The sequence below is a fragment of the Oreochromis aureus genome, linkage group 3 (genome assembly GCF_013358895.1).
Source record: "Oreochromis aureus strain Israel breed Guangdong linkage group 3, ZZ_aureus, whole genome shotgun sequence".
Classification (NCBI taxonomy): domain Eukaryota; kingdom Metazoa; phylum Chordata; class Actinopteri; order Cichliformes; family Cichlidae; genus Oreochromis; species Oreochromis aureus.
In genome coordinates, this window is record NC_052944.1 from 76,778,591 (window position 1) to 76,786,269 (window position 7,679).

Below are 7,679 nucleotides of genomic sequence, written 5' to 3' on the forward strand. Positions count from 1 at the left end.
TACTGTCAAGTAAAAACAGACTTTTGACCGCTTCACCTTGGCCATTTGTAATCTGTCGCTCTGCTCTAAAAGAACGTACGTACCTGGGCCCGCCTACTATCCTTGCAAAGGTAAAATGATTGGCTAGAATCCAAAATGTATGACATCTCAGGTACAAGAAAAAAAAAAAGCACCAAAATGTACGCTGCTTTTCAGTCTGGTTACTACCGTTTGTGTCAGAACCGGATACCGGTACCCATTCCTACTAATGATATTGTGTTTTTTTAATGTGTGCTGATAAAAAATTATCTTCGTATCTTCTTGTAACCTCTGAGTTTTTTGTTTGTGAATGTAGATTGTGTATGCATGGAGGAGCCCAGAATGGAAAAGATAAAGCTGCTGTTAACGGGTTTGTAAAATCAACAAGCTGTGCACACAGTTTTAATAACAGTGTAACTGTGATATTTTTCTCACCTTTTGTGTTGAAGACATTGTTTCCCCTGTAGTGCCTTGCACTCCTGACTCTTGGTGGCGCTGTCACGTGGTGTTCGCTCACTTTGTGGTAGAGTATCACTTCCTGTTCCTGCTCAAACACAGTGGTGTTTCTGAGTAGCTTTTCTGCTTAGCAATTTAATTAAAAAACTTTTAGATACATTCCCTCTTCATAGTATAATCTTCACGTGCTTCATCTGAATCACCCTTTCTGTGTACTCACTACCTAATTTATAGCCAAAGTATTCACTCACTGTCTCTGTACTGTTTCGCTAGCTTAGCTTAGCTCATAGCTGACTCGTTAGCACCATGGCTACTTCACCTGTCCCTCCTGCACTTTCCTGCTCATTGTGTCAGATGTTTAGCTACTCCTCGGCCTCCTTTAGCAGTAATGATACCTGTAACAAATGTAGCATATTTGCAGCTCTGGAGGCCAGGATTACTGAATTGGAGACTCGGTTTCGCACCCTTCATTCACCCATAGCTAGCCAGGCCTCTGTAGCTGGTGCAGCCGAAGATAGCGTAGGCCCTGCTAGCTGTTCCCCGGCAGATCCCAAGCAGCTGGGGAAAGAATCAGAATCAGAATCAGAATCAGAATACTTTATTTATCCCTAGGGGAAATTATTTTTTTGTTACAGTGCTCCATAGTAAACAGACATTAACAAGACAGACAATACACTAACTAAGAATAGTACAATATATACAGGTATATATATACATAAGTCGTTTATTAATAAATAGCTAAAAAAGAAAAAGAAAGAAAAAGAAACATGTGTATGTTAAGTGGATGCGTTGTACAGTGAGATGGCCACAGGCAGGAATGATTTCCTGTGTCGTTCAGTGGTGCTTTTTGGTACTCTCAGTCTCTCACTGAACGCGCTCCTGTGACTGACCAGCATGTCATGGAGTGGGTGGGAGGTGTTATCCAACATTGTCTTTATTTTGGACAACATCCGCCTCTCCAACACCACCTTGAGGGAGTCCAGCTCCATCCCCACAACACTACTGGCCTTACGGATCAGTTTATCGAGTCTGTTGGCATCAGCGACCCTCAGCCTGCTCCCCCAGCATGCAACAGCATAGAGGATCGCACTGGCCACAACAGACTCATAGAAAATCCTCAGCATTTTCTGGCAGATGTTGAAGGACCTCAGTCGCCTCAAAAAATAGAGACGACTCTGGCCCTTTCTGTAAAGTGCTGTGGTGTTTTTTGTCCAGTTCAGTTTATTGTCAGTGTGTACTCCAAGGTATTTATAGTCCTCCACAATGTCAACACTGACCCCTGGATTGAAACAGGGGTCAAGTGTTTCCTGGTCTTCCTGAAGTCCACTATTAATTCCTTGGTCTTTGCCACGTTGAGCTGCAGATGATTCTGCTCACACCACGTGACAAAGGAGTTGACCACAGCCCGGTACTCCGTCTCATCATCCCTGCTGATGCATCCAACCACCGCTGAGTCATCAGAAAACTTCTGAAGATGGCAGGTCTCTGTGCAGTGGCTGAAGTCTGTGGTGTAGAGGGTGAAGAGGAAGGGGGAGAGGACAGTCCCCTGTGGTGCCCCTGTGTTGCTGATCACCTTGTCAGACACACACTGTGGAAGACGTACATATTGTGGTCTTCCTGTCAGGTAATCAACAATCCAGGACACCAGTGAAGCATCCACCTGCATTGCTGTTAACTTATCACCCAGGAGGGTCGGCCTGATGGTATTGAAAGCACTGGAAAAGTCAAAAAACATGATCCTCACAGTGCTCGCTGGCTGGTCCAGATGGGTGTAGACATGGTTGAGCAGGTAGATGATGGCGTCCTCTGTTCCGAGACGAGGCTGATAGGCAAATTGCAGGGGATCCAGATGTGGTCTTACAATGGGTCGCAGCTGGTCCAGGATGAGCCTTTCCAAAGTCTTCATGATGTGGGAGGTCAGTGCCACGGGCCTGTAATCCTGGGGGCCACTGGGACGTGGCGCCTTTGGAATAGGGACGAGGCATGATGTTTTCCACATCACTGGGACCCTTTGCAGGCTCAAACTCAGCATAAACAGTTTATGAAAGATTCCACACAACTGGGGGCACAAGCCTTGAGGACGCTGGGACTCACTCCGTCTGGTCCAGCAGACTTGCCTGAGTGAAGTCTCCTCATTTGCCTCTCAACCTGGTATTGAGTGAAGGTGATGGGTGGGAGGGGTGTCAGGAATCCCACAGGAGGCAACAGTGCTATGGGAAGAGAGAGGCTGGCACAGTGGTGTGGCTCTGGGTTCCAGGCTGACTACAGGTGAGGTTGAGGGGGTGTGAGCAGACACTGTGGTGTCGAATCTATTGAAAAACAGATTCAACTCGTTAGCTCTATCCTCACCTCCCTCAGCTCCCCTGCTGTTCGTTGGCCTGAATCCAGTGATGGTCTTCATGCCCCTCCACACCTCTCTCATGCTGTTCTGCTGGAGTTTCCACTCCAGCTTCCTCCTGTAATTGTCCTTAGCCTCTCTGATCTTGTCCTTTAGTAACACCTGGACCCTTCTCACCTCCTCTTTATTGCCCCCTCTGAAAGCCCTCTTCTTGTCGTTGAGGAGGGCTTTGATGTCCTTAGTCACCCACGGCTTGTTATTTGGGTAACAATGAACAGTCTGAGTTGGAACAATGGAGTCGGTGCAGAAAGTTATGTAGTCTGTGATACACTCAGTTAGCCCATTGATGTCCTCAGCATGAGGCTCACAGAGTGTTTCCCAGTCAGTCACCTCGAAACAGTCCTGTAGCTCCGCTAAGGCCTCCTCTGACCACCTCCTAATGCTCCTCGTGGTCACAGGTTCCCTCCTCACAATTGGCACATAGCGGGGGGTGAGGTGAATCAGGTTGTGATCTGACCTACCAAGTGGGGGGAGGGAGGAGGAGCTGTATGCATCCTTTACATTAGCATACAGCAGATCTAGAATTTTCTCTCCCCTGGTCGGACAGTCCACATATTGTCTGAATGTTGGAAGTGTATTGTCCAGTGATACATGGTTGAAGTCACCCGAGATCACAATAAGGGCACTCGGGTGCTGAGTCTGTAACCGGGCTATGGCAGAGTGAATAGTGTCACATGCAGCTGTGGGGTTAGCAGAGGGAGGAACAAAAACAGCCACCAAGATGACGTGAGAGAATTCCCTGGGTAAATAATACGGCCTGAGTCCTACAGCACACAGTTCAATGTCCGGGCAACAAATCCTTTCTTTGATTGTTATGTTGGCAGGGTTACACCACCGGTTGTTAACTAAAACAGCAAGCCCACCTCCTTTCCGCTTACCGCTAGCGATGCTGTCCCTGTCTGCCCGAACAGTGTGGAAGCCTTCCACGGAGGCATTCTCGTTGGGAATGTCCTGGTGCATCCATGATTCGGTGAAACACATCAGGCTACACTCTCGGTATTCCCTCTGACTCCGTACCAGTGCTGAGAGCTCGTCGATTTTATTCGCTAAGGACCTCACGTTTCCCATCACGATAGACGGCAGACACGGTTTATACCTCCTCCTCACTTCGAGCCTCCGCTGTCTCACCGTCTCCTTTTTTCTCTTCTGTCCTTGACCTCTGCATCCCCGATGTGTTTTTCTCCAAATTTCAGCTGGTACTTCTGCGGGCCTGGCCAGCGAGCCGTCCGGCATCAGGGCGATCAGCTGATCTCTGGAGTAAACAGTCCGTGAGTGTAGGAGATGTGCCGCGGTCCCGTTCCTTGATAAAAGTAATAGTTCCACGGCCACCAGAAGAAGAAAAACTCTCTCAATCCACATGATTGGGTGAAAGATAATAAACGGATGAAAATACAAGTCAGAAAAAAAAAGAATAGTAAGAAAACAAAGCTAAACTAAGAGAAAAAGCAGGAGCGACTGCAACAGGCTGCACGCTGGTTGGCGCATGCGCACTGGATGAGAGGGCAGCTGGGTGACAGTGAGGAGGAAGCATAGTCTTAAACAGAAGCCCCAGGTACACCACCAACCTGTTCATGTGTCTAACCGCTTTTCCCCACTCGGCGACACACCCGCCGGGGGTCAAACTCTGGTAATTGGCGATTCTGTTCTCAGACACGTGAAGCTAGAGACACCGGCAACCATAGTCAATTGTCTTCCAGGGGCCAGAGCAGGCGACATTGAAGGAAATTTAAAACTGCTGGCTAAGGGTAAACGTAAATACAGTAAGATCATAATTCACGTCGGCAGTAATGACACCCGGTTACGCCAATCGGAGGTCACTAAAATCAATATTGAATCGGTGTGTAACTTTGCCAAAACAATGTCGGACTCTGTAGTTTTCTCTGGTCCCCTCCCCAATCAGACCAGGAGTGACATGTTTAGCCGCATGTTCTCCTTAAATTGCTGGCTGTCTGAGTGTTTCCCAGAAACGATGTGGGCTTCATAGATAATTGGCAAACCTTCTGGAGGAAACCTGGTCTTGTTAGGAGAGACGGCATCCATCCCACTTTGGATGGAGCAGCTCTCATTTCTAAAAATATGGACCAATTTATTAAACCCCCCAAAATATGACTATCCAGAGTTGGGACCAGGAAGCAGAGTTGCAGTCTTACACGCCTCTCTGCAGCTTCTCTCCTCCTGCCACCCCCCCAAAAACCCATCTCCACTGAGACCGTGTGTCACTATCCTGGGTCTTTTGACCAAGCGTCTTGGAGTTTTAGGTTATGTTCATGTTTATGTTTAAGCCCTCTAGGTTTTCAGTTCATTTTTCATCATGCCTAGGTTGTTATAGTTCTTTGTTATTAGATTCCCCTTGTGTCTTCCAACCCCTGTTTAGTCTCCCTTGGCCTTCATGTGTTTCATGTTTGTTTTGTTGTCAAGTTCATGTAGTCATGTCTGCGTTTCATTATGTTTCCTATTTTATTTTCTAAGAGGTTCTGTGTTTTGTTTTACTCTTTCCCTGTGGCGTTGTTATGTCCATGTTGTGTCTACTGTGCCTTTCTGTCCCATGTTTCAAGTCCGTAGGTTCTGTCTCCTCGGTTGCTGTTAAGTTTGCATGTCTAGAGTTCAGTCAGTGTTTCCTGTTTTACTTTGATGGTCCGTGTCTCATGTGAGTGATTCTAGTTTTGCTTCCCTTGTCTCGTCCAGCCTGATTACTCCCAGCTGTGCTCTCCTTCTGTGTCTAATTCCCTCGTTATCCCTCTGTGTATTTAAGCCCCGTGTTTTCTCTTTGTCAGTGTCGTAGTCTCCCTCATGGCTGTATTTCCGTGTGTGTTAGTGATCCATGTCCCAGTTTAGTTTTGTTATATTTTTTAGTGCCATTCTGCAATAAAGCAACTTTTTGAGTTTAATTCCTGTATGGTGAGTTTTGCATTTGGGTCCTTCTCCTGCCTGCACACAGCCAAAACATGACACTGTGTCAGCTCCCAAACAGACAAAAAACAAACTAAAAACCAGCAATAAACTATTTAAACATAAAAAATCAAAAAGAAAGAACAATACAGTATCCACATCTGAACCAAAGAGTAAAACAATGAAATGTGGATTATTAAATATTAGGTCTCTCTCCTCCAAGTCTTTGTTAGTACATGACTTAATAATTGATCAACAAATCAATTTACTCTGCCTTACAGAAACCTGGTTGCAGCCGGATGATTATGTTAGTTTAAATGAATCAACACCCCCGAGTCATTCTAACTACCAGAAACCTCGAAGCACAGGCAGAGGGGGCGGTGTGGCAGCAATTCTTCACACCAGCCTATTAATTAAAGAAAGATCAAGACAGACTTTTAATTCATTTGAAAGTCTAATGCTTAGCCTCGTCCACCCCAGCTGTAAAACTCAGAAACCAGTCTTACTTGTTATCATCTATTGTCCACCTGGGCCTTACACAGAGTTTCTCTCTGATTTCTCAGACTTTTTATCTGATTTAGTGCTCAGCTCAGATAAAATAATTATTGTGGGTGATTTTAACATCCATGTAGATGCTAAAAATGACAGCCTCAACATGGCATTTAATCTGTTATTAGACTCAATTGGCTTCTCTCAAAATGTAAAATAACCCACCCACCACTTTAATCACACTCTAGATCTTGTTTTAACATATGGCATAGAAACTGAACATTTAACAGTGTTTCCTGAAAACCCTCTGCTGTCTGATCATTTCCTGATAACATTTACATTTACAATAATTGATTACACAGCAGTGGAGAGTAGATGTCTTTCTGAAAGTGCTGTAACTAAGTTTAAGACTATAATCCACCCACTGTTATCATCTTCAATGCCCTGTACCAACACAGAGCAGAGCAGCAATCTGAACGCTACTCCAACAGAGGTCGATTATCTTGTTAAAAATTTTACCTCCTCGCTACGTATGACTCTGGATACTGTAGCTCCTGTGAAAACTAAGGTCTCAAATCATAAGTACCTGACTCCGTGGTATAATTCTCAAACACGTAGCCTAAAGCAGAAAACTCGTAAGTTGGAGAGGAAATGGCGTGTCACAAATTTAGAGGATCATCATTTAGCCTGGAGAAATAGTTTGCTGCTTTATAAGAAAGCCCTCCGCAAAACCAGAACATCTTACTATTCGTCACTGATTGAAGAAAATAAGAACAACCCCAGGTTTCTCTTCAGCACTGTAGCCAGGCTGACAAAAAGTCAGAGCACTTTTGAGCCAACAATCCCTTTAACGTTAACTAGCAATGACTTCATGAACTTCTTCACAAATAAAATTTTTATCATTAGAGAAAAAATTACCATTAATCATCCCACAGATGTAATATTATCTACAGCTACTTTTAGTACCATCAATGTTAAGTTAGACTCTTTTTCTCCAAGTGATCTTTCAGAGTTAACTTCAATAATTAATTCCTCCAAACCATCAACGTGTCTTTTAGACCCCATTCCTACAAAACTGCTCAAAGAAGTCCTGCCATTAATTAATTCTTCGATCTTAAATATGATCAACCTATCTCTAATAATCGGCTATGTACCACAGGCCTTCAAGGTGGCTGTAGTTAAACCTTTACTCAAAAAGCCATCTCTAGACCCAGCAGTCTTAGCTAATTATAGGCCAATCTCCAACCTTCCTTTCATATCAAAAATCCTTAAAAGAGTAGTTGTCAAACAGCTAACAGATCATCTGCAGAGGAATGGCTTATTTGAAGAGTTTCAGTCAGGTTTCAGAGCTCATCACAGCACAGAAAGAGCTTTAGTGAAGGTTACAAATGATCTTCTTATGCACACAGATCCGCACATCGCTCCACGC

General features: G+C 44.8%; 1 pseudogene; it reads left to right on the plus strand.

Annotated features, from left to right (window-relative positions):
• The first annotated feature begins 807 nt into the window (after window positions 1-807).
• LOC120438257 lies at window positions 808-4,960 on the plus strand (annotated as a pseudogene).
• The last annotated feature ends 2,719 nt before the right edge of the window (window positions 4,961-7,679 follow it).